Raw genomic sequence first — 26328 nt, forward strand, 5'->3', positions numbered from 1 at the left:
GCAAGGCAGTTAAGATTGGAAACGAGGCAGTGCTTCCAAACTTTTAATCACTAGCCACATGATCAAAAAGGAAGTTTTGCAAAAAAAAAATTAAAAAATAAAAAATAAAACAACTTAGTATGTATAATGTACTCTGTGTTTTTTCCTACTTTTCTTTCATTTCAGAAATTGTTTATGACCCACTAGATTCGCAACCCACATAAGGTCATGAAGTGCCTTTTCAAAAACGGGTGAACTTTAACATGCTTAGCGCGATGCTTAGTACATAATACAAGTGTAACAACTGATTACTATTATTGTCATCGTGATTATTTTTAGTCTCCTGTTAGGATGCCTCATGATAAATGAGAATAAATCTTCCAAGTACTTCTAGGAACTAACTCCTTTGGATGGGGTCCAAAACAGACTCATACTCATCGTATGCTGAATTATGCACTAGAGGGGGTAGTGCTCCTGTGTGCTATTTATCACAGAATGTTAGAGCTGGAAGGAAACGAAGAAAATGTCTTGTCCTATTGCTTCATTTTTCCTTCATAAAAGTATTTGGAGTTTTTAAAATGTTCTATATGTGTTGCTCATTGATAAGTTGGAAAACTGGCTTCTTTGATCCAGAATGTGGAGGTGATGATGAATAGCTGGTGGGATGGAGGGCACTGGATCATGATGTCTGAGTTCTTGTCCTGCTTCTGGCACCAAATAGTTGGATGATTTTAAATTCTCAGGGTCTTCGTTTCTTTACCTGTAAAAACGAGGTAATTTCAACAAAAGATTAGCCTGCTTCTGATGTTCTTTGACTTAAAATTTCCAAATGGTAAACCAGTCCAGAAGTTTACTAGATGCTGCAGCATTAGGACACTCTTTTGTTGCCAATCTGCTCTGAATATATTAACATGAGTGTAGCAGGCTGCAGTCTCACTTCCATTACTACTCAGATGTGCAGAGAAACTTTGGCTTCTCTATTTGCTGTATCTCCCGTTTTTCAGCAGCATCACCCTGAATAATTCTCAGTCTCATTGGTATAATAATAACTCAGTCTCTCCAGTCACCTTGACCCATCCCTACTTTCTCTAAGATGTTTGATGTTTGGTTGCAGTAGAGACAAGAACATCTAGGACCTCACAGTGTCAGAAAAGTTGGGCTTATGCCATTTACTTGTACTGTCCTCTGTATCCCCTGATTTCTGGGTCCCTTTTCTACTTGCTAGTTTAAATCGCTACCAGTGGTGTAAGATGATATATCCTCAACTATGTTCCCAGATAGCAGTCAGATTTACCAGCTGGGTTCTTCTTAAATGAGGTCAGATCTGCAGGCAGAGTGATACATTTCCCACAAAAGTAACAGCAAAGGAATATTAGGGGTTTTAAAACTTTCTGTTTCTCTAACATGCAACTTTGGATGAGGAAAGTGGGATTGCCAGTTTATGGGGGCACATGTGGCAATGACAAAGCCAAGTAGGAGTTTACATCTTGGGTGGAATCACCTATGGGGAGGCTGAGATTTCTGGATCCATCCTTAGGTCACAGGGGGCAAGTGTCCATCATCCCTGCACAGCTTTTCAGCCCCTGTGAAATCAGAATGATTGGAGGGTAAACCTCGTTTGAAGGCTTGCACAGGAATTGATTTCTTCCTCATTTTCACTCTGACCCTAACCATAAAAAAGCAAAACCAAAAAGCCGAGAGACAATCATGCAGGGATGCTCCTCCCCCACCCCCAAATTGCTGGAAAACTAAACTTCGTTTACAGAGATTCCTTTAAAAAATATGTGACTTATTTTTGGAGTACATAGGGGGCAGAGGATTACTGACCATATCCCTTCGGTGGCTTTCAGGAGCACAGCATGCCGATGGTGGAAATAAATGGGCGGCTTGAGACAGCAGTCAGCATGCTGGATCATTAAGTCAAATCTAAGGGGGTCTGTTTACCTTTGCTCTTTCAAAGACAGCCTGGAGTCTGCAGGGATAAGTATTGTGTGTATGTGCTGGCCTGAACACAGAATGAGCAATGGAGGTGGCTGGTGAGCTCTAGCTTTACTTTATTTAACCTTTCTGACCAAGTTTCTAATAAATTTTGATGGGCCAACTGCCAATGGTGGCTTCCAGCTGCCGACTTTTTCCACATGCTGGAGACCCTATCAGTAGTGAAGAAGGTTAAAATCCATCTCTTAGCTAACAATACACACAGTGCACCTTAGTCACCTTGGGTTGTGTGGATGAAGAGTGCATAGCCCAACAACTGGGTGCTTGTCTAGGGAAGAGGTGTTATAGTGTCCTTCAGAGAAGCTGAGGAGCACTGCATTTCCAACAACATAAAAGCAAGTAGCATGAAAGCAAAACAAGTTATCACACTAAGATTTTGATTCAGTACTTCCGAGTCTTCCTCGTTGCCTTCAAAGTGGATCCTACAAGCATCCCCGAAGGAGGCTGCCAAGGTGAACTGGGGCGGACACAAACTGTATCTCATCAAAGCACGCTCCCTGTAGTATTATCACTGCGGTCAATAGGGCGCGACCAGCATTTTTTCCTCCTTTGCGCTGGGACGCAGAGCAGGAAGCGCCCGGGTGTGCATCTCTTAGGAGATGAGTGAATCTGTTGGAGAGGGTCTTTTCTGGCCTGGTGGATGGATGCTGGGGAGTGACGTCACCCCGCCCCCTCCTCTGGTGTGTGTGTGTGTGTGTGTGTGTGTGTGTGTGTGTGTGTGTGTTGCCTCCTTCACCCACCTCTCCTGCCTGCCCCTCCTTTATCCGGCTCTCTGGCCCTTTCAGTGGGTCAGTGGTCCAGATTCAGGGATTCGCCAGCGGGCGCAGCGGGCGCAGCGGGCCCAGCTCTCCCCGCGTCCGGGCGCACCCACACTCACACTCACGCGCAGGCAACGCGCACACACAATCCCCCAGCGCTGGAGCACAGCAATTCCGTGGGATCCCCAGCACGTTACGAGGATTTTAGAAATCACCCAGACAAGGAAACAAAGAGAGAAGCCTTTCCAATTACTTTCCTGGGCTTTTTCGTTTAATTTCCCCCCCTCCCCAAACCACCTCTTCTGCAGCCCTAACTACCAGGTCCAAGCCAGGTCCAAAGACTGGGCTGCACTGGCCACGCCACCTCCCGGCCCTTGACTCTGCTCGGGCCCTTTCCCAGGCGTCGCCTCGCACCCCTCTCCCCCCACGAGCCTCAGTTTCTGGTTACCTCGCGTGCGCTTCACTTTTGGGGGGAAGAAGAGAAGGGGAGGGAGGCACCGAGGGGGGCAGCCGAGTTGCTATTTGTGGCCAAAGAATCCGCTTTAAAAGAAGAGGCAGCAGGAAGGAGGAAACAGGAGAGGCGGAGGGAGGAGAGGAGACGCGGCCCCGGACCCCCCAGCCGCGAGCGGCGGAGCATCGAGGAGCGGGAGGAGGAGGAGGAGCAGGAGGAGGAGGAGGAGGGAGAGGAGACAAACAGCGGCGGCGGCGGCAGCGAGAGAAGCGGGCGCAGGGCGAGCAGGAGGAGCGGGAGGAGGAGAAACCGCCGCGGAAGCCGCGGGCTCAGAAGGGCCAAGAGGACGGCCCGGGAAGAGGAGGAGGAGGCGGAGGAGGAGGAAAAGGGGGTAGGGGTGGAGGGAGGGCGGGGGGACGCGCTGCCTTGGATGCTGGATTTCGGGTTTTTGGACTCACTCGCTGACTCTCTTCCACTTCCTCGCTCTGGACTGGGCTGGCCGCACGAGGGCTGGGCGGCGGCGGCGACCAGGGGGGCTTCCGCGGCGGCGGCCGCTGCTCCGCGGGATTAAATTGGCCGCCCGGAGGCGGCGGCGCGGCCGTGGCGGGGCGCGAAGGCGCTGGAGGAAAGTGTTGGTGGCGGCGCGGGAGGCGGTGGCGGCGGCTGCCCGGGGCCAACATGACCAGGTAAGTCCCTGGAACTGACCCCGTCCGCCCCGCGGTGTCTTCCCCTCTTGCTGCTCCGGAATCGCCCTGCGCCCGGCTCCGGCTGCCGGCGCCTCCCGGGCCAGAGCGACACGCTCGCGTTTCCGCGAGCCGGGCGCCCGGGCACCGGAGCGCACAGTTTGCTCCTCTGGACCTCCTCGGGCAGAGGTCCTCTCCTGCTGGGTTCACTTCTCGCCTGAAACCTCAGACCCGGGAGAGAGGCGACTCTAGAGAATGGGGGTGTCCGGGTATGTGTATTTGTGCGACCCCCGCTCTCTCCTCCTAGGGTGGGCGTAGTATTGGGGGGAAATGGTGGAGCGGTGGGGCAAGCCACCCTTACCCAGGGATCCTGCCACCGCCTTTTTTAAAGGCAGGGATTACTGTTTTAAGGAGGGCTGATTACGGTGAGGGGGCGATTTCTTTTTCTTTCTTTCCTCTGAACTAGTGGGGAGAAGGAGAAATAGCAGGAATCAAAGTCTACGCAGCTGCCATAGAGGAGGGGGATTGTTTGGGAGACCTTCCCGTGGCAGAATCAAAGCTCGTAGTTCAGCTGCGGGAATCTGGTGTACTTAACACACACATTCATTCCGTAGGGAAGGGAACGCATCTTTTATAATGAAGAGTCAAAGTTGAAAGAAACAATTTAAAAAGAAAGCCACGAACAAACCAAAGATTATTTGCTTTCCCATAGATTTATTGTAGCTTTTATGTAGGTGTGTAGAAAACTTGCATTGCTTCTCTGGACGTTGATTTTCATTTAAAAGCACTAGCAAGTGAAGTCACTTTTTAAGTCTTATGCTTAAAAAAATCTTGAACACCAAGTGTGAGCTTGGCTTTCATTAATTTGGTGTTCCAGGATTCCAGATAGTAGTTCCATTCTCCAAAACCAGGACTATCACAATCCACTTTTATTGTTTCCAGTTCGCCTCCCAGTACGCTACTTGCCAAATGTCTCCTCTGTTTTCTCAAATTCTCAGAGTAATCCCCCAGCCTCATCTACAGTTTGCACCTTAAGTATCTAGGAAGATTCCGGAGGGATCGTTCTCCTTGTATTTCCTCTTAAAGTTATATATATATTTACATGTGCAAAGACACAGTGCCAGTGACTTAACACAGTGTAGCTCACACAGTTTGAACCTGTCAGAGGCTAGTAACTGCTCATGACTTGAAATAGGTTTGCTGTTAAATTTACTGAGCTACAAATGTGGACTTTATCCTTTGGTGTATTCTTTTCTAACCATCCTGTAGCGCATCTGTGGGGAGTTAGTTCAACCATAGATACTTCTGACCATTTTCAGTATTTTTTTCTCTGTTTCAAAGTGCGCACACCAACCACTCAACTTGAGTAAAACAAGGATGATATACCAAAACTTGAAACATTCTGATGTAAAGGGATCTGTAGATGATAATAATTAAGATTAAGTTGTATATGTAATATAATAATACCCAGTAAAAGGCTTAGTATCTTACTTACTTTGAATATATATTCTGTTTTATGCTACAGACACTATAGCAAAAAGAGAACACATTTTCAGTGTTCCGTGTCTGACTTATGGAAACAGACATCCTAAATGGACAATAAAATTTTCCCTACCTCCCACATTCCATAATTATGTACTGTACTTTGCTTTTCAATGGAGCTAGCAATTCTGTGGCAGATTTCTTAAATTCACCCTCATGCTATCAGCTATTATTGTACTTTCAAAGTGTGAAATTGACAAGCTGGTCAGTTTCATGAATTCAGCTGTCAGATTGTGTCCAGTTAAAAATTGCTAAAAGCTGTAAATGTGCCTGCCTGGAATTTTCTTTTGTGAAGGAAGGACAGCAAGGGGATGGGGGATTAATGGGTGTTATTAATTGTAGATCTTTAAAAATAGATGGACTCCAATGTGAGTTGTATCACTGGCTGTTACTGGGAAATACGTTTAGATTTTTACTCCTGTAAAAGTGGCATTCAATTTTTATCTGTATCTTATTTTAAATAGTACTTTGCATAGAAATCGTCTGTTCTTATAGCCCTCAGTAATATATAATAGGAATAAGATTCAAATAGGAACACTGTCTCTCTCAAATATATTTTAATATAGTTGAGTAATGTATTATTTTTGCATGACATGTAAAAAGGTGGATGAATTAAACATTTTATTGTGTAGGTTATGTAACACAGATTCTTCTTGGGCCAGAGCAGTTGTGCAGTTACTCAAGTAATGAAATGCAGCAATTTATTTTAATATATGTGCGTTAGAGTAGATAACCATATATGTAAAACTGCTTGAAGTATTAAATACAGTGATTTGATTTGCCTTTTAAGATTGACACTTATTTAAATCCAGAATATCTCAAAGTCTGGAACTAAGAATTGGAATCCCCTCATCTGCTGCTATTTGCTAAGCCACTAGGGGCCTGTATAACTGTTCTTATATCCAGGAGGTTTCCTGGTATGGCATATGCAAACCCTTCCTAGAGAGACATTAAAAAAAAAAAAAAAATTCAAGTAGGCATTCCCCCAAGTTTTTGTTTTTTCCTTTTTAATACATTAACTCATATTCTGATACTAGTTATAGACAACGATTGAAGACTATTTCAAGAATTTTATTTAGGGCTTCTCTGACACTATGATTTTCCATATAGAGTGTGAAAAATAGAAAAGAGAAAAGGTATTGGTGCAAATTCATATGTGATTCCAGTTCTCAGTGTATGGCAAAGATAAACAAGAAGGAACATTAATAACTTTTCTTTATTGGACTGATAAGGATGTTATTTGCATAATGTAGGGTTAAAAGATAGATGAAGCAGAATTACTTTACGGGAAGTATAGGCATAGATTGATGATGTGATTAAAGTAGCTTTGTAAGCGCTGTTCAAGTTTGTATGGAAAGAAAATCTGAGGCTGTGACCACAGTTTAGTTAGCACTTGAGGGACCTGGACTGAAGATGCACTATACATTTTTAAGTGTCAGTTTCACAGATTTGAAATCGACCAGCCATGGCAATCTTGAGAGACATTAAGCAGTGAGGTCAAGTATACTTAAACTATTCTTTCGTTGATTTTCAGTTTTTCAAACTGACAAGGGTGACTGTTTGTAAAAGAGTACACTGTAAGTATTTGCATATTAGATTTCCTTCAGACCAAACTTGATTTATCAAACCATTGGACAATTCTATTTTTAAAAGGATTCTATGCATAATTAAGAATTCATTAACACAATCACATATGAAAAGTGTCATTTCAAGAAAGGTGAATATTTCAAAGATGACTTCATTTTAAAACTATCCTTCCTTAGTTTACATTTTATTTTAAAACAACCCTTCTTTAGTTTCATTGTGTATTTGCGGGCAGTATAAGGGTCAAGTGTGTGTGTGCTCGTGTGCTCTAACTTGTGATCCTAGGAGCATCAGACTTAGGTTTACACTTAAAATATCTATGCAGAAAGCCTTTAATCATGGTACCTTTTTAATTCCCAAAAGTTTCTAGGAATCTCGAAAATAAACTTTACATTTTATGTAGTGTACTCAACTTAGTGGTCACGAAATATACAGAATTTGTATTACATGCCCAGATATATGAAGTGCTAAATATAGATATAATTATCCAGTTTTCCCAGAGTATTCAAAAAATGCTTTACTTTTTCCTATTTTCTTAAAGTGATAATAGTTACATGTGATTTAAACCAAATTTAGTCTGAATCTCTTTTGGTTTTATGGAGTTATTTACCTTTTTTTGTTGTTATTTCATCTTTCTACTGTTCAGTTTCTTTGAAAATATCTTTTAGGAAAGCTGCTTACTTGTGATGGCAAAGAGGCAGCTTACTGCCTCAAGCAAAACCAGTGTTTTAAAACATTCTTTTTTATATTATCAGTGATTTGCCAAGAAAGAGCAAAGAGAAGAGTTATTCTCTCTGTGAACTACAAGATTGAGAATTCCTATATAACACATCAACTGAAGAAATCTGATAATGTGGAAGAAGATTGCTTAGAAGGGATTTGTCAGTAAATTTCATTCGAACAAGCATCACTTGTTTAAGCTTCTGTAATTTCATGGCACAGTGACATTTCTACCAAAGGATAGGTTTGTTTGGGATACATTTTCTATATGGGTAATCTCATTTGCTTCTAATTGGTAGCTGGTGACACTTATTAAAATGTCATGCTTGGCTTACATTTGTTTCCACAAAGTGTCCAAATTCTCTCCCTTTTTTAAAAAAAATAAAAATGCATTTCAACTCTCCACAATTAAGCCCTTAAGAAAGATAGCTAAAAGAATATGTGACTTGTGCTTCCTGATTGTTCATTATATGAAATTATAGCCTCAGATGTAAAAGGTCAGCATTTTCTTTGCGTCATAAGTCTTAGGAAGGTCAGAGAGCAAATGCTTATATGTTACAGCAGTCTCTGACTTAATGTAACCTAAATAATAATGCGATCACAATGGCGCTAGACTGGAGAATTAATGAATTAGAATTCTTACGAAACGTAGTTCAAAAAATTACACTGAAGACCTGTGTCTCTCATTTCCCCCTTAATAAATCACCCATTTGCTTTCAAGAAATCAACAGTTTGCATTTTTTTCTCTTAACATTTATAAAATATTTTTAGGACTTAGACATTATGTACTCTACGTATTACATCCGTGTGTACTGCCACGCTCCTCGAAGCAACTCACAGGGAAAAAAATGGACTAAAACAAAGCCTGCAGTGCCTCCCTCCTCCCTCACAAAATGATTAATTCTGTATCTTCCTGTTAATTATTTTTAGTTTGATGCTAATACATTTAACAGGACCATATTAATACTACTCAGTTGGCCTATGACATTTTGAAAATTACCAAAAGGGGGAAAAAAGAGAGAGACAGCAAAACTGAGCTTTTTGATGGCTTTTTAACCTCTGCTGTCCTTCAAATCAAATCCCTATGTGTCATAGATAAGTAAACTAAATGAAAAAGATGACAATTTGGAGAGCTAAATCAGCTCATTCTGTCTGTAAGCTAGTAGGTCATGTATACCAGCAGGCAAGTAGTATTGAGGCAACTTATGTTCTTCCCTCTTCACCTGCGACGAGCAAACCTTGCTTTCCTTTGTAAATGGCTGCTTTTACGTGGCAGGTCCCCACTTTGGCTCCTCCAGCATTTACAACAAAATGTAAGAGCCAAAGCAGCCATCTGAGTCAAGGCTTTCTCTTAGTTCTTTGAATTCATTGACCAGAAAGGCTAAGTTTGCTTCTTCCTTGACATTCAGATAACAATGTCAGGAGCATAGTGACCTTTGCCACATGGCTATTTACTAGATTTAACTCTCGTAACTCTGCCAGTTGCATGAGATTGATTAAATTTATAAATTCTCAGTTGTCTTTTTCTTTTTCTTTTTTTTATTAACAACATCCCTTGAGCTATGTTCTTTAATGTAGCAGTAGCTAACTAAATTGAGATTTGGGAATTGTATTTAGAAAACAGCATTTCTCAGTACTGCTTTGGGGTTTGGAGAAATTGTACTTTCAAATACATAAAATGATCCTCTGTAATGATTGGATCACAAGTAACAGGAGACATCTTTTTTTTTTTTAAACCGTTAGTAGATGGATTTCATTTATTAACTAAAAGGGTTGTATTAGTAATGATTTTATAAATGGTTGGAAATCAGTTATTGTTAATTCTCATTTAACCATGCATGCATGTAATACATATTAAGATGATGCTAAAGAATTGCAAAATCTCGACCCAGGTTCCTTTCTTTTTAGGCTACAGTGAAAAGAACATTCAGTTCTTATAGGAAGAACTAAATTTATGCCTCACTTCTGCCACTTATTATCTGTGAGCTCTCGGAGGAAATGATAAAACATTTCAGAATCTTAGTTTCATCATCTGTAAAATGGAGGGAATGAATAACCATACATGTAATGAATATCCAGGTTGATCATACAAATTTATCTTATTTTGTATTGTAAATTTACATAATTCTCGAATGTAGAAGTCACGTAATGAACATACCATATTCAAGAACACTAGTTCCTGTGATAGAGTTCTGTTGTCTTCAGCTATTTGTTAAAAGTGATTGCCACTTGACTTAAAAATTAAGATCTGTTGGATACGGATGTTTTGTGTACGTTTTTCCTGTTGGCACTCTGTGTGTACTGCTATAATTAGTGTAGTTGCTAGAACTATCTTTTTCTGCTTAGCACATTTATTAAAGTCTGTACATATTAGCATGGCACGGTATGTTGTTTATCTTAGAAAGCATTTAAAGCAAAAGCTAGAAATAATTTTACCTAGAATGCACAAAGAGAACGTTTCTCTTTAAAGTCTAAATTTTATTAATATATTCCTGGGGATATTTGATTTGGAGTTTCAGTTTGCGGGAAGAAATGTTTAGAAAAGCAGTTAATTAAAATACTGAAGCAGAATAAGTGCCTTTTTTTTTTCTTTAATGGTAGTGCATCTTAGAAAGCTGCTTAGACTTTTGCCCAGTGCAGCTGTCCTTCCCTGAAGTATCAGGTTTCAAGAGCAATGATGGATGGTGGGTGCCTGTAGCCAGTTGTGGGGTTTGCTCTGAGGTCAGATGTATTGATGGAGGCAAGGAATTTACTGCCTTCTGTCTCCCTAAGATTCACCAGTACAATTTTACAGGGAGAAATTAGACTAGACACATCAAATGCTGATCCAGTGTCTGCTTATAGGTCAACAAGACATATGTTTTCAATGTTTAAAATAAAAATTTTCTCCGTCTTCCTTCCTCCTGGCCCATCCCATCTAAAGGGACATTTTGAGTATGCTCTAATGATTTCTTACTACACAAGTAGATCCTGACCTCCCTGTGAAAACACATTCCAACTACTTGTAGTAGTAACTTAACTGAAATATTATTAGAGAATTTTGAGAGAAAAACCAATTCAGACTTCTCTGGTTGAAATAGCTCATTATGATTTTGCAGATACATTGATTTATGTCTTATTTTAAAAAGATCTATCAAGATTATTTGGCTAGCTAGAAATAAGAGTAGTTTGTTGGATGTATCTTAAATATTCTAAATCTACTTACTGGCCAGGTAACCATTTTTGCTTTTCTCGGGGAGGGGGAAGAAAAGAGGCAACTATGTTTTTCTAGAGGAATAAAATATTGGAAGCATCTTCCATTGGAAATATGCCATGGATGGAAGTTGTTCTTTGTCAGTTACTTCTTTGACATTCACTTTCTTCATCAACATGGAACTCTATCTCCATTTGATGTTTGGCATCTATGTCTCCATCTCCATTCTAAACTCTTTTATTTTCATTTTATCTATATCCCCTTTCAGGTGGCTATCTGTACTGTCTCCTGCCATATGTCTATCCACTTCTCATAGAAACAATAATTTCTACATAGATAACCTTCAAAATAAATTTCCTCGCTTGTCTCTGGAGTTCCAGACCTGCATTTCTATCTGCTTGTTACATGACTGGGAAATGGGAGGCTCTCCTGTATCCCAAACATTGTATTTTGTAAACCCAAAATATTATCTTCCATCCATATCTATTTCTTTTCTTCATACTTCATCTGAGTTATCCCTTGATTAGAAACCTTGGTGTCATCCCTATCTCTTTTCTTCCTTTTGTTCTTATCCTCAGGCAATTTTGTAGATTCTCTTCCTGTAATCTTTTCACTTTATTTCCTTTCCATTTCTACCTTTCCTATGTGTTCTGCACTCCATACGCAGCTTCTTAGGTGGTTTTTGTGTTTTCTCATTTCTCCTCTTTGAGTCGTCCTAATTTTTGCTTTATGAAAGGCAGACTTGCTCAAGTCTACTTGATCAAGTGCTCAATACTCAACACAGCCATCGGAGCCCTTTGCAGTCTGCTCCCAAATTGCATGTCTAGCCTTCTCCCTCACCATAGCCCTGTGATACTCTGCCCCTGTGCAGTATCACATTCCCTGCAGTCATTGAGGAGGCTGTGCTTTTGGGCACCTCTTTAGTTCTACCAATACTGTTCCTGGAATCTCCTTTCTCTTACCAGCTGTCCTCACTTGTATCCATTGAAATCCTATTATTCTCTCATTTTCTAATGCTCAGTTCAAGTGCTATTCCTTTTCGTTGAATTGAGTTGAACTAAAGTATTATGGACCAGGCGCGGTGGCTCACGCCTGCAATCCCAGCACTTTGGGAGGCCGAGGCCGGTGGATCACGAGGTCAGGAGATCAAGACCATCCTGGCTAACATGGTGAAACCCTGTCTCCACTAAAAATACAAAAAATTAGCTGGGCGTGGTGGTGGGCGCCTGTAGTCCCAGCTAAAAATACAAAAATTATCTGGACATGGTGGCACTTGCCTATAGTCCCAGCTACTCGGGAGACTGAGGCAGGAGAATGGCATGAACCCAAGAGGCGGAGCTTGCAGTGAACTGAGATTGCACCACTGCACTCCAGCCTGGGGGACAAAGCGAGACTCCGTCTCAAAAAAAAAAAAAAAAAAAAAAAAAAAAATTTTTTTTTTGAGTTGAGTAGAATTGAAACCATAAAATGTGCAGAATAATTATTCATTAGAAACCTCTCACAATGCTCAGGACCCTGAGATAGGTAAAAATTAACATTCCTTTATGGGGAGAAATTTCATTAATTTTCTCAAATTTACAGCTATAGCAGTAGTGGTTGATATGTAATAGTTGTAATAGTGATTATTTCTAAAACTTACTGAGCATTTATTATATGCCAGGCATTCTGCTCAGTACCTCACCTTCAGTATTATGTTTAATCTCTAAAATAACATTCTGTGTAAGTCAGATGGTTTTATTATCATCATTTCACAGAAGAGGGTTGATCCATGGAGAGAGTAAGTAATTTGCCCAAGGTTGCATAGATAAAAGTAATAAAGATGGAACATAGGGTCAAGATTTTAAGTCAAGCATCCCAACTTTTATCTGTTTCACTCACTCTTAACCTCCTCACTCTTGTATATGACATGATTTAAAAAAAAAATTTATCTCACATCGTCCAGGCAAGTACGCCCAATGACATGGTGCTTTCTTGACTCAAATTCAAGAAAAATCTATGTTGGAGGCCAGGACAGGAGGATTACTTGAGCCCAGGAGTTTAAGACCAGCCTGGGCAATGTAGCAAGACCCTGTCTCTACAAAAAAAAAAAAAAAAAAAATTGCCAGATATGGTGGTGTGCACTTGTGGTCTCAGCTACTTGGGAAGCTGAGATGGGAGGATCACTTAAGAAGTCCAGGACATCCAGGCTGCAGTGAGCTGGGATCGTGCCACTGCATTCTAGTCTGTATAACAGAGCAAGACTCTGTCTCAAAAAGCAAAAAACTAAAAAAAAAAAAAAAAGAAAAGGGAAAAATCTTAAGCATTAATAAGTACGTTGCCTCTCTACCATTTCTGAAGAGTATCTTCTGTTCCTTTCTCTGCTTGAGACTGGAGGCATTGAAAAAAACATTTTTTTACCAAAGGGGTTTTGATTCGATGACCTTTTTTTTTCTGCAGATGGCCTCCAGCTCTAAAATTTTATGCTATGCTGCCAGTGATACAACTGTCAGAGCTCTGGGGTCAGTCCTGGAGCAGAAGTGTTTAAATGAAATATTTCCACCAAGAATAGTTCTTAAAATCAAAAAGGCTGCCATTTTCATAGCTGCCCAACAGGTAAGAAATCAGAAGCATTTTTATAAAGAGAACTATCGACCCAGCAGGAATATCTGAAGAGCAGTCACCCATCAAAGAAATGGAATTATGCCAAGTGACTGTTATATATGCATTCTGCTTATTGGCAGCCTGCCCTATACCATTTTATCTGAGAAACTTTTGTTAATTATAATGTCTTCTAAAATACTCTTGTTTTCACTTCACCCGTTAGTTTCATTATCAATAAGGGTGGATGATTTGATTATTTTTTCCATTTAACCTATTTTGTAATAGTTTAGCCTCTTCTCCTTGTCTGTAAGTCCTCAGAGAACTATTTCTGATTATGATTTTATAAATAATAAAATACAGGATCTTATATTTGTTTGATGATTTGGAAAATTATTTTTTCTCTGACAAGAAGGTACCCCGAAGTTTTAAATCAGACATGATACATAAAATAAAGTTACATGGAAAATTACTCGGTCTTTTATGGCTTTCATGATATCTGAACAATTAAGTCTTCTTTGCCCAGGTTTCTAAAATGCTTCTCACATGCATACACTGGCCTATTTAGCCATATGTTTTTCTACCAGTTAATCTATAAACATAACTTCCTAGAAGCATGAAGCAGGGTGTACTTTTTTAGGTAATATGTAGCAAGGGTTTTTTTTATAGTTAGGTTATCAATACACATTTTAAAATAATACTTATAAATTAAGAATGATAAGTTTAATAAATACTGTTATGTATATTCAGTTACTGATTTAAGAAAGGATTGCTTATGTTTATTTTAATCCGACTTTTACTATTTAACAGACTCGACCTGAATTTGATTTATATGTACCCAAAAAAAAAAAACAATTTTAGGAAAATATTAATTTCAATTTTGAATTTTATCATTCAAAATCTGTTTTCTCTCAGTTACACTTGTATTATATCGACGATACCAAAATAGATACTAATTTCCTTTCCACCAAATTATTCACTGTCTTTTCATGTTATTAGGTATCATCTGTTGAAAGGCCCCCATCTTCTCATGCTTGGGTTGCAGTCTCCTTGTGTTTGGTTTTGACCTCACCGTAGTTGCTTCTGTGCTCTGCAGCCAGCATGATCTTTAAGAAACTCAAATCTGATCAAGTCATTCCTTGCTTTCAAATATTTCAGTGGCTCCCTGTTCCTGTCTGTAAAAAGCATGAAATATTCCTTACCAAAAGGCACCTGGCCTTTGATGTCCTTTCCTCTGCTTTGTCTCTTGCCACCTTGCTATACTCATATTCATTTTCTCTTCCCCACTCCTTCCATCCCTAACACACACACACTTGAGCCATACTAAGTATTTGCTGTTTCCCAGATGTACCACATTGACTCTTTCTACTGTAATTTTGAGCATGCTCTCTCTCTTCCATTTGGAATGTCCCCAACCCTTCCATTTTTGCCTGATTTTTTTCTTCCTTCAGGGCATAGCTTAGCTGACAACTCTTCCTAGAAAATTTCCCTCCTCCCAAGTCTGGGTACCTTTCTCTGGGCACTAAAAGAATACCGAATAAATTCTACATATAGTGTCTATGATAATGCATTGTAATTGCTTATTTTTACTCTGTTTTATTAGGAGTACCTGGAAGCCAGTGTCCATGTCTTATTCCCAGTGACATCTCCAGCTCCTACTACATGGCCTGGCTCGGTGCACTAGTAATGTTATCGTTGAGTATTCTGTGAACAAATTAGTGTGCCCAGAAAACTCAGAGGTGAATTAGTTCATGGCCCAAATCTTACAACCCATCTGTTTAGGTTCTACAGTTTACGATAATATTGTCTGTTGCTCCTCTGTAATTAATTTTAATTTTATATTATTTTGAGTGAAGTTTCACTTACCTGGTTCCTTACCAAACCAGGACAAAGCCAAATCTCAGTAGAGTGTGTGTATCTACTCATATGCCACTAGACAAGACAAATCTGCCTTTACATCTGGCTGCGGTAGCGATTCCCAGATGCACTTAATTCTGACACATGGCCATTATTGAACCAAAAGCAATTGCCTGGCATGATTATAGTTCTTATTTGTTTTCGTTTTAAGGGGCCTCATCCAGGCTGCCAAATGTACAACAGGTGCCTTAGTTTTATACTTGCCAATCTGTTGTTATTCAAATGACCGCCCTAACAGAGACTAATGGTATCTAATAAAATTGATCTCGGTTCTGGCAAGCCAGACTCACAAGAGCAAGAGCCGTAGGAACTGCAGTGGGAAAATATGCTGGTGGTAAATGTGCCTGGTGAAGCACACACTTTTTTTGGGGGAAAGTGACATATGTCTCACACATGGGCCTCTTGTTTATGTTGAGCTGTGGACATTTTCTGAAACCCAGTGTTACTTAAACACTAGGATTTGCAGTATCTAATCTTGTTTTTGATGTACTTGCTGGGTGGCATGGGACAGGATTGGCTGTGCCAGCTTATCAGTGAATGGCTGTGCCATGCCTGTAAGGCACAGCCAGGCTGTCTTTCATGCCAAACAGCTGGCATATTTGATGGCTTGTATTTCCTATTGTTAGAAATTTGCCTCACTGATTTCATAGGGCCTTGTAAAGTCTTGAATATCGCCAGAGCTAGCCAGGAGAGGAGTATGTCAGGTTGCAACCAAGAGCTCATATTTAAATACTGTATTCAAATGGCATGTACGATTTGGCGACTTTTTTTCTTTATAGGACACTGGCTGAAGGAAAGCTTTGCCATCAAAGGAGATAACCTCTTGACAACTGGCCTTGCAAACTTTTTCAAAAGTATAAGTGGTGTTAACTGTTAGGACCAGGTCTCAGAGGAACACAGAATTGTGTGTTTTGTTTTGTTTTGTTTTTAGAGACCTCATTTTATTCACTCATTCACTTGTGTTCCCATTTATACATCCATTCTTTAAAGCACCAGACATTAAACTCTGTTAAATGCGAAGTACTGCGGGAATATAAGGCTGAGTAAAGCACTATTATACTTGTCAGTGCAAGTATAATTTGCACTGACAAATTTTAGAGATCTGGATTTTTAAGATTTTAGAAAACTTGTGCCGGTAATGTCCATTTTTAATTGGAGATCTTTATGTTGTCATGTGGAAAAAAGCTACTGAAATTCCACCATGATAGTAGAGCTTACTGGTTTCACTAAATAATAACACCAACTACTAAAGTAGGAGAGGGGGGTTAGAGCCTTAGCTGCCTAGCCACACTTCACTTTGCTCCACAGTTAATTGAGCTCATGTAATTTCCTGTGACCTAGCATATAGAATAGCTCTTAGCTTGGGATTTGGCTATTATTGGACCATCTTTTTGTATTATTTATACCCATCTTCCTTGAAAAAGGATTTGTGGCAGCTATTAAATCATATGCTTCATTATCCTTAATAAATCACCTTGGTAGAGCAGACAATGGATTATTGTACAGATGGTTAGTTTCTATGAGAAATTTTTTAAAATATGCATAATCTTGGCCTCATTTTGAATGATATTTTATTTCAAGGCTTTTAAAAATGATAGAAACCTTTAAAAAGTATACCAAACTGCTCAGTGACTATTGTTCATATTAAATAAAAAATATGCTTAGTAAAAGGAATGTAAATGTGATTAACAATTTTTAAAAATATATTAAAAGGTCTGTTACCTTTTCTGATTGTGAAAATCTTTCAAAATAATCTTTTCATTATACAAAAGGAAAGACACACCATGGATGTGGTAGGGCTTTACAGTAATAATGTTCTTTGCAACTAGTGTTGAGAGAAATAATGATGTAAGCAAATCCATAGATAAAAGATTGTATCCACAAGCCTATATGAACATGGTATTATGTATAATGTAGATAAAGGGGAGATAAATGACCTTTTAGATGTTTTAAGCATAAAACTCTTCTTTTGGAATATTTAGGTACTAGAGTGACAGATTACATTATGTTTCCATACGTCTGGATGAGAGAGAACCAAACACATTTCTGATTGTAAAATGTGCCATGCTGGATTCTTCATCATGGGTGATGACCATTTTTCAGATACCAATTAGAAATTTTCAAAAGGTGCTGGAAAGGACATGAGAGTAAACCTCATGTTGTTTTGCTGAGGAACCTAAGATCCCAAAAAGTGAAGAGGCTTTCTTACTCCAGCTGACCTCTCCATCTTGGTCTTTGGAACCTAAGGCCAGTCCTTTCTGGGCTTGACACTGTCTTTGTTACACTGCAGAAATGGGGTCCTTGCCAACGCTTTGCTCACTCTTTGAGGGAGGAAGATCCCATAGTAGACAGTATCTGCCTTGATGAGGATTCTAGTGACATTTCTCATCAAAACTCAGGAGATGAGAACGGCAGGCAGATCTTTTTTATCCCAGTATTCCAACTTAAGAAACCAATTGTCCTTTTTACGTAATTAAAATTAAATGTAATTAAAACCACATTCATGCTAGCTACATTTGAAGTGGTTAATAACCACATGTAGCTAGTGGCCATGATATGGAACCAGCACCGACATAGAACGTTTCCCGTGTTGCACTAAGTTGTATTAGACAGCCCTAGTCTACCAGATCATTCTGAAACATCATTTGATCTTTTCAAGGTTACAGATGTAATAAAATCAAGGTGTACAGCATTTATGTACTTAGAATACTCATTGACTCTAGCAGGAAAGATGTAAGTGAAAGATACTGTGTTTCAAAAATACCTTCTCAAGGAAAGTGAATTGATAACAGATTCTGTGCATTTTGCCTAATGACAGACAAACACTTTGATTTTGTCCCAGCCCGATGTGAAGTACACTTCCATGGAAATCAAATAAAGGAACAAATATAGTACTATCAGTTCCACCTTTCCTCTCAGATTTCCCAGGGAGTCTTTTCTGTTGCTTTCTAAGTGATTTTTGTCTTCAGCCATTGTGACTGCATAGCTGTATGGGAGGAATTAAGGAGTGGCAATATAGTTGGAAGAGGGGGCTCAGTAGGGTGATTATGTAATTTAACATCTAAATAGGATGCTGTGAGAGTGAATGGGGATGTTCTTAATGGGACAACAGGTGTAGACTGGGCTGTCCAAAGCAGATAGATCTGTCTTAAAGCTCCATGTGCAGCACAGAGCAAGTGTGTCTTTGTTAGGATGGCCGACGGAGCAGGAGGGAGATGTGAAGGGTATCCTGGGGATGTGAAACACCGTCATAGTCTCCCCTTGGTATCTTTCCTCCTGCTCTTTTGCTTTATTATAGTGCGTTTGAATTTTGTCACAGATCAGGCCAATCCAATGTCACATGTAATTAATGCTGACAAGCACATCTCAGAACAACCTGCTAGAAGTCACTGAAAGAAATCTAGGGCCAGATGAGTGACTTCCAGACTCCACCCCTGACAGTTTGGTGGGAATGAGAGACAGAGTAGTAGAGACAGTACTGAGTCTAACACTTTAACCCCCTACCTCTCCACAGTCTCCCTACCACTAGGTGAGAGTTAAGTATAAGGTTTCTAGAGAGATGTAATGGAACAGCCATATCAAATACAAACCAAAGGTAGTTCTACTAATGTACTAATGTACTGCTCTAATACAGTTGTAAAGGGATACTGATGTTACCCTTGTATACCCTAACTTTTATTCATCTATTTCAAAGCCATAAAAGTAATATAATCTCATTATAAGATATTTAGAAACAGAAAAAAATATGTTGCTGATAATCCTTTTGCTCATAATCCTTTTATCTGAAAACATAGTCGCCCTTTCTCCTACCTGGTCTCTCATTTGGTCACAGAACTTGAGAAAATTGTTTCCAAATGCCTTTCTCTTTTTCTTTCACATTATAAATTTCTGTCACCTCCTACAGGGAGCGTCACAGGTTCTGGTATTTTTTATTGCAGTTTTTTTTTGCATTTTGTTTTAGGCAGGTTTTTGTTTTTGTTGTTTTTTCATTCTCATTGTTATACAAGAAGTTATTTTTGTTTAAAAAATACTTCAGAAAGTATGCAGCAATAGTTGGATTTTTTTTTGTTTGTTTTTGAGACTGTGTCTCGCTCTATTGCCCAGGCTGGAGTGCAGTGGGGCCATCTCTGCTCACTGCAACCTCTGTTTCCTGGGCTCATCTGATTCTCCTGCCTCAGCCTCCTGAGTAGCTGGGATTACTAGTGTCCGCCACCACACCTGGCTAATTTTTGTATTTTTAGTAGAGATGGGGTTCACCATGTTGGCCAGGCTGGTCTTGAACTCTTGACCTCAAATGATCCACCCGCCTTGGCCTCCCAAAGTGCTGGGATTACAGGAGTGAGCCACCGTGCCAGGCTGATGTCATTTTTTTTTTAAGTGACTTCTGAGACTCTAAGTATGTACCTCCAGTTTTATAATCAAAATAAACAAAAACAGGTTTCTGAAAGGTAGGGGTTTTTAAAGGCAGTTGATTAAGAATACAATACATTTGTGTATTAAGCAGTGTTTATAGCTTTAACAAAAGATCTCTGTTGGGGTAGGGGATTGTATTTATACAATGCTGAGGGCATTTTGGCACATAATAATCTCATGTTTGCTCAGAATCATGAACTGTGTCCACTCTTCCCCCACACAACATTTTTTAATTAAAAAAATAAAGCTTGTTTCTATTTGTTTATAACATTTATTTTCTTACCAAAGATGATTGATTGCAAGGACAGAAGTGCCTATGCTTGGTGACATTTTCAGCACCTTGTAACAAAGTGGAAAAGTGGAGGGTTTACTTTGAACCAGTTAATCCACAAAAGCGTGGACCATTCACCTCTTGAAGACACTCATTTTTCAAGTCTTGGTTTTTTAATTGTGCTTATGTATACCAGCTCCATTGGTAATCAGGGTGAAAATCAAGTTCCTTCTTGTAATTACAGATCTAAATCTTGATGGTCACAGGAGTATTATGATAGGGCAGGAGCTGTAATAAAACAGCCACACATTTTACCCCAGAAAGATTTAATAGTCCATCTTCTCATCCTCACCACTCTGTAGCCATGGCTTACAGCACTCCAGGTCATAACACAGAGCTTGAAATTGTCATTATAGGAAAAGAGACTGGGGACTCTCAGTTAAGGAAACCCGGTGATTCACACATGACACTGACCTTTGTTGATAGAAGTCCCTTGTACATATCGTTACATGCACTGTAGAAGATGCAGTACCAGAACCAGTACAGTATTGTAGTTAATTGATAGAATTGGTACCAAAACCTTCCTAAGTCCCACTGAAAGGGCGATCAGTCATTTTCAATCATTTAATTATGTGTAAAAAAAAAAATTAAGAATGGGCATGATATTTTTTCAGAGAGATGTGGTGTTTGAAATTTATGTAACTGTAGGCCCACCGGATTACATACTGAGCCCCAGTGGTAGTTCACATTCTGATTAAAAACCGGAAAGGCATAGAAATATAAATCATCCCATTTGAATATGTTCAACAGGTGGTGGAGTGAGAAGAGATAGCTTGCGTTAACAATGGGGTCATTTGAAAGAAAGTATTGTATTAGTCCGCTTTCACACTGCTAATAAAGACATACCCCAAACTGGGTAATTTATACAGGAAAAAGGTTTAATGGACTTGCAATTCCATGTGGTTGGGAAGGCCTCACAATCGTGGCAGAAGGCAAGGAGGAGCAAGCCACTTCTTACATGGATCGCAGCAGGCAAAGAGAGTTTGTGCAGGGGAACTCTTCTTTTTAAAACCATCAAATCTTGTGACATTTATTTGCTATCACGAGAACAGCATGGGAAAAACCTGCCCTCATGATTCAATTACCTCCCACCAGGTATCTCCTACAACACGTGGAATTCAAGATGAGATTTGGGTGGGGACATAGCCAAACCATATCAAATTTAAACCATAGGTAGTTCTACTAATGTGTACTGCTCTAATACTGTTGTAAAGGGATACTGATGTTACCGTTCTATACCCTAACTTTTATTCATCTATTTCAAAGCCATAAAAGTAATATAATCTCATTATAGAATATTTAGAAACAGGAAAAATATGTTGCTTATAGTCCTTTTGCTCATAATCCTTTTATCTGAAAACACCACACTCTTCTAACTTGAGTAATTTTTCTGGTCGTTTATACTGTATGGTGAATTTGCTATTCAGTACATCAGTTATCATTTTACCATAAATGTATTTTTTACAACCTTGCCTCATCATAACTGCTGTTTTTAATGGCTGCCCAATATTTCATGAACTAGATGTGTCTGTCTGTCTTTTGTTGGGCATTGTTCCCTTCTTCCCATTTCTCCCACTGTTATCAATACAAAGCTTTGAGGAACAGTTTAATAGAGGTAGCTTTTTCTATATTTTGCATTATTTCTTTTTAGGGTTGTTATGTAGAAGTATGCTGATTATGCTCATAATGCTACCAGTAATGACTGAGAATACTAGTTTCAGCCGGGCGTGGTGGCTCATTCCTGTAATCCCAGCACTTTGGGAGGCCAAGGTGGGTGGATCACTTGAGGTCAGGAATTGGAGACTAGCCTGGCCAACATGATGAAACCTCGTCTCTACTAAAAATACAAAAATTAGCCAGGGATGGTGGTACCCGCCTGTAGTCCCAGCTGTTCAGGTGGCTGAGGCAGGAGAATTGCTTGAACCTGGAGGCAGAGGCTGCACTGAGCCAAGATCGCGCCACAGCACTCCAGCCTCGGTGACAGAGCGAGACTCCATCTCAAATAAATAAGTAAATAAATAAATAAAATCCCCTTGGTCAATCTGAAAATTATCCTCTAGGTTTTGTTCATTTAATAGGCAAAACATTTTCTCATTATTGGTTTAATATGAATTTCTTTAATTATTGAAGTGATAATTTTTCCCTTATGTTTGCTTGAAGTAATTATTTCTGTTATATGAATTAAATCTCTATATTTCCTTTGCCGAAGGGTTTTTATTCATTAGTTCATGTTCTTTATATATTAGGCATATTGACTCAAGTCATATTGATAACAAATGTAACAAACTTTGCAGTTTGTTACAAGGTGCTGAAAATGTGTTGGTACATTTATGAGTCTTACTTTAATGATTTTTTAACATACAGGATCTTTATTCATAATTTTATATAGTCAAATCTGTTGATGGTTTTTTTCTCTGTTGTTATTCATTTTATGTTTAGAGTTAGAAGGCTATTTTCTTTCCTATGATTTCAATCTGATTTTGTTTTTGGTGTTTTGTTTCTCTCATTACTGTTTTATATCCATTCTTCAGTCACATGATCCTCAAACTTATTTAGGTGAAGTATCTGAAAGTATTCACTGACCATGAAATATCATTATATTTATTTTTATCCTGCAAACCACCTACTCTTTTGCCAGAAGAAAGTCCAACTAAACCATATAATAAATTCACAACCAAGAGTTATATACACATAGAATTAAAAAAAAAATCTGTCAAACTAAATAACCTGTTATTTAATCAACAAGTTGTTTTCTCTCTTTTTTTTTATTTTTCAGTTTCAAGCAGTTTATTAGAAAATAGTACAAAGTTCAGTGAAATACCTCCAATAAGTTAATTTTGAGTTGAATTTAAAAAGTATGTTAGTTGATTTTAGAATTGAAACACTTCCAAGCAGATGAATGATTTGAAGAAGAGGAATGTATTGTGAATTTTTTCCCTTTAAATCATCTAGTGATATATGGTTGTGGTATAAGGCAAGGTTCTAAATAATTTTTTTTCCCCCAAATTTGTCAGTTCCTTATCCCTAAACGATGCACCGAACTGTCCTTCCTTCCCCCAAGTATTTGCAGTACTCTTTTTTTTTTTTTTTAATTTGAAGTCGTTATATGTTTTAAGATCTGTTTCTGGTTTCTGTTCATGGGTATCTGGTTTGCTTGCTCTTCTTAATTTTTCTATACATCTGTGATTAAGTCAGTCATCATAACCTTTCAATTATTGGAGTTTTATTATGCTGGACCCCTCTCCCTTAAGATTTTCTTAGAGATTTTTCTTTGCTGCTTTCTTCTGTTTATTCATTGACATGAACTTCAGTTGACTCTTACATTTTCAATAAGAAACCAAGAAGCCTTAATTCAGATTTTCACAAAACATGGGGCTTACTCATGTTCTAAGAAGTGGGCATATTACATATAATTTAATTGTAGTCAACTTCTTATTATACTGGGAAATCTCTTCTTTTATAAAACAGGCAAACAAAGGAAACCACTTTGTTTTAAATGGCACAGTTTCATTTTGTTTTAAAGGGAATATCAGGCTGGCTGCGGTGGCCCACACTTGTAATCCCAACACTTTGGGAGGTTGAGACAGGAGAATCACTTGAGTCTAGAAGTTTGAGACCAGCCTGGGCAACATAGCAAGATCTCACCTTTACAAAAAATAAAAATAAAAATTTAGCGAGGCATGGTGGTATGCACCAGTAATACCAGCTACTTGAGAGGCTAAGGTGGAAGAATCACTTGAGCCTGGGCAGTTGAGGCTCACCACGATTGTGCTACTGTACTCAAGTCTGGGCAACAGAGTGAGACCTCTTCTCAAAACAAAACAAAACAAAAAAACGAAGAGAAAAGGAGATTAGTCTTCTGATGTGAGAATGCCTATTTTGACTTTAATTAAAATTTAGTTTTTGTAATTCCAAAATCTTGTCTCAGTTTATTTTCTAGCTGGAGGAAAAACAATCTTTATATGCCTCATGTTTCCTGTATCTTTTCTATCTCTTGTTTTTAAAATAAGTTCTTGTCGGGCGCAGTGGCTCACGCCTGTAATCCCAGCACTTCGGGAGGCCAAGGCGGGCAGATCACTTGAGGCCAGGAGTTTGAGACCAGCCTAGGCAACATAATGAAACTCTGTCTCTACTGAAAATACAAAAATTAGCTGGTCATGGTGTAATCCCAGCTACTAGGGAGGCTAAGGCAGGAGAATCACTTGAACCTGGAAGGCGGAGGTTGGAGTGAGCGGAGATCGTACCACTGCACTCCAGCCTGGGTGACACAGCGAGACTCCATCTCAAAAAAAAAAAAAAAAAGGCTGGGTGCGGTGGCTCAAGCCTGTAATCTAGACTCTTCCCCAAATGGTGGGGGGATGGGTGGGTTATTAATGGTAGGTATTGGGGGGTTAGCTTGAGATGGGACTTGGTCTTAGAAGAGAACTAGTTCTAAAGGTTGTTTACTTTTCTAGGGAGGAGTCTGCTACTAGTCTAATCAGCTGTTTCGTGGATCACGAGGTCAGGAAATCAAGACCATCCTGGCCAACATGGTGAAACCCCATCTCTAATAAAAATACAAAAAATTAGCTGGACATGGTGGCGTGCGCTTGTAGTCCCAGCTACTCAGGAGGCTGAGGCAGGAGAATCACTTGAACCCGGGAGGCAGAGGCTGCAGTGAGCCGAGATCGTGCCACTGCATTCCAGCCTGGCAACAGAGCGAGACTCCGTCTCAAAAAAAAAAAAAAGTTTTTATTAATACTCTGAACTTAAGACCTAAAATTACTTTAAAAAATGTGTATCAAAGGTCAGAGTTTTAAATTAACCCCACTATTTTTTGTTAGGATGGATTTTGTTGGTATACTTAGAATATAATCAGTTGTCGAGTAGATGTCCTAGTGTTAAAAACTTTTTTATTTTTAGGCAGGAGAAAACAATCCAAGAAGAGTATTGTTTTTCAGTGATTAACCAGTATCTCTGGTATTTTAGAGATGTACCAAGGGCTCTCTTTCTTTGTGAAATAGAGCATATCTTGTAGTTTGCTTTGTCAATGTTCTCTTAGACTATCAAAACACTCAAATTTTACATTTTGAGCAGTATTTACGCCTGAATTAATTCACAAGTTTCAAGGTCACTAACTTTGGTTATATTATATTATTATTTTCCAATTTAGCCACCTCTTTATTTGTATAATAGAGCATACAGCAGCACATAAAACGCAAAACTCTAGGACATAAAAAGTGGCATTCGGACGATGTTGCTCTGAAATTTATGCATTAATTAAACCGGTATATATGTATGCATTAATTAAACCAATATTTATTAAGTTCCTACTGTGTTACAGACGTGGATCCAGGCACTGAGGATGCAGCAGGCCATCCAAATATAAAGTTACTTCCTTAGGAAGCTTTCATTCTAATGGGAGAGTGTTGTTAAAGAGATATATAATAATATGTAAAATGAATCCATAGTGGTGAGTATTGTGAAGAATAAAATTGCCAGGTGAAGTGGCTCATGCCTATGGTCCCAGCACTTTGGGAGTCTGAGGAGGGAGGATCACTTGAGCCCAGGAGTTCAAGACCAGCCTGGGCAGCATAGAGAGACCCTCGTCTCTACAAAAAATAAAAGTAAAAATAAATTAGCTGGATGTGTGACACACACCTGTGGTTCCAGCTACTCAGGAGGCTGAGGTGGGAGGATCACTTGAGCCTGGGAGGTTGAGGCTGCAGTGAGCCATGATTGTGCCACTGCACTCCAGCTTGAGTGACAGAGTGAGACCTGTCTCAACAGCAACAACAACAAAACAAAAGTAAAACTTGTCAGGGCAAAGGGCTGTAAGGAAATCAGTCTATCAGTGTATGCTGTGAGGTTGAATCACTGTTGCTTTAATTAATGTGGTCAAGGGAGACTCTAAGAAGCCGACTCTCTGGGCAAGAAGAGTTTAGCAGAGACCTTGGTGCTTGGTGCTTGGGTGTGTTATTCAACTCTTTTGAAAAGCAAATTTTCTTCTCAGCTGTGTTTGTAGAGACTACCATTCTAGACATATCCCATTCTCTGTGCCCACGCACCTGAAATGCAGAGCCAGATCCATCTGTGATCTTTGGTCTCATCTTGACTATAGCTGGTACCCATAAACCCAGGTGATGTCTAGCCATGCCAGGAGCTGGGGTCATTTCGTTTCTTCATCCACCCCATGCTTTGCT

At 39.4% G+C, this 26328-nt stretch overlaps 1 protein-coding gene across 41 annotated transcripts in view; it reads left to right on the top strand.

Annotated features, from left to right (window-relative positions):
- PTPRD (protein tyrosine phosphatase receptor type D) overlaps nt 1-26328 on the top strand; it is a 2308100-nt gene that overhangs the window by 1757361 nt on the left and 524411 nt on the right. The window contains exon 1 of one of the 41 annotated variants that reach the window (XM_055092137.2): nt 3671-3872. The exons of the other annotated variants lie outside the window; for them this stretch is intronic. The gene's annotated coding sequence lies outside the window, so the exon portion shown is untranslated. Of the gene's footprint in view, nt 1-3670; nt 3873-26328 lie in introns of those variants that run through there. 41 annotated transcript variants of the gene reach the window in all.

The sequence above is a fragment of the Pan paniscus genome, chromosome 11 (assembly GCF_029289425.2).
Source record: "Pan paniscus chromosome 11, NHGRI_mPanPan1-v2.0_pri, whole genome shotgun sequence".
Classification (NCBI taxonomy): domain Eukaryota; kingdom Metazoa; phylum Chordata; class Mammalia; order Primates; family Hominidae; genus Pan; species Pan paniscus.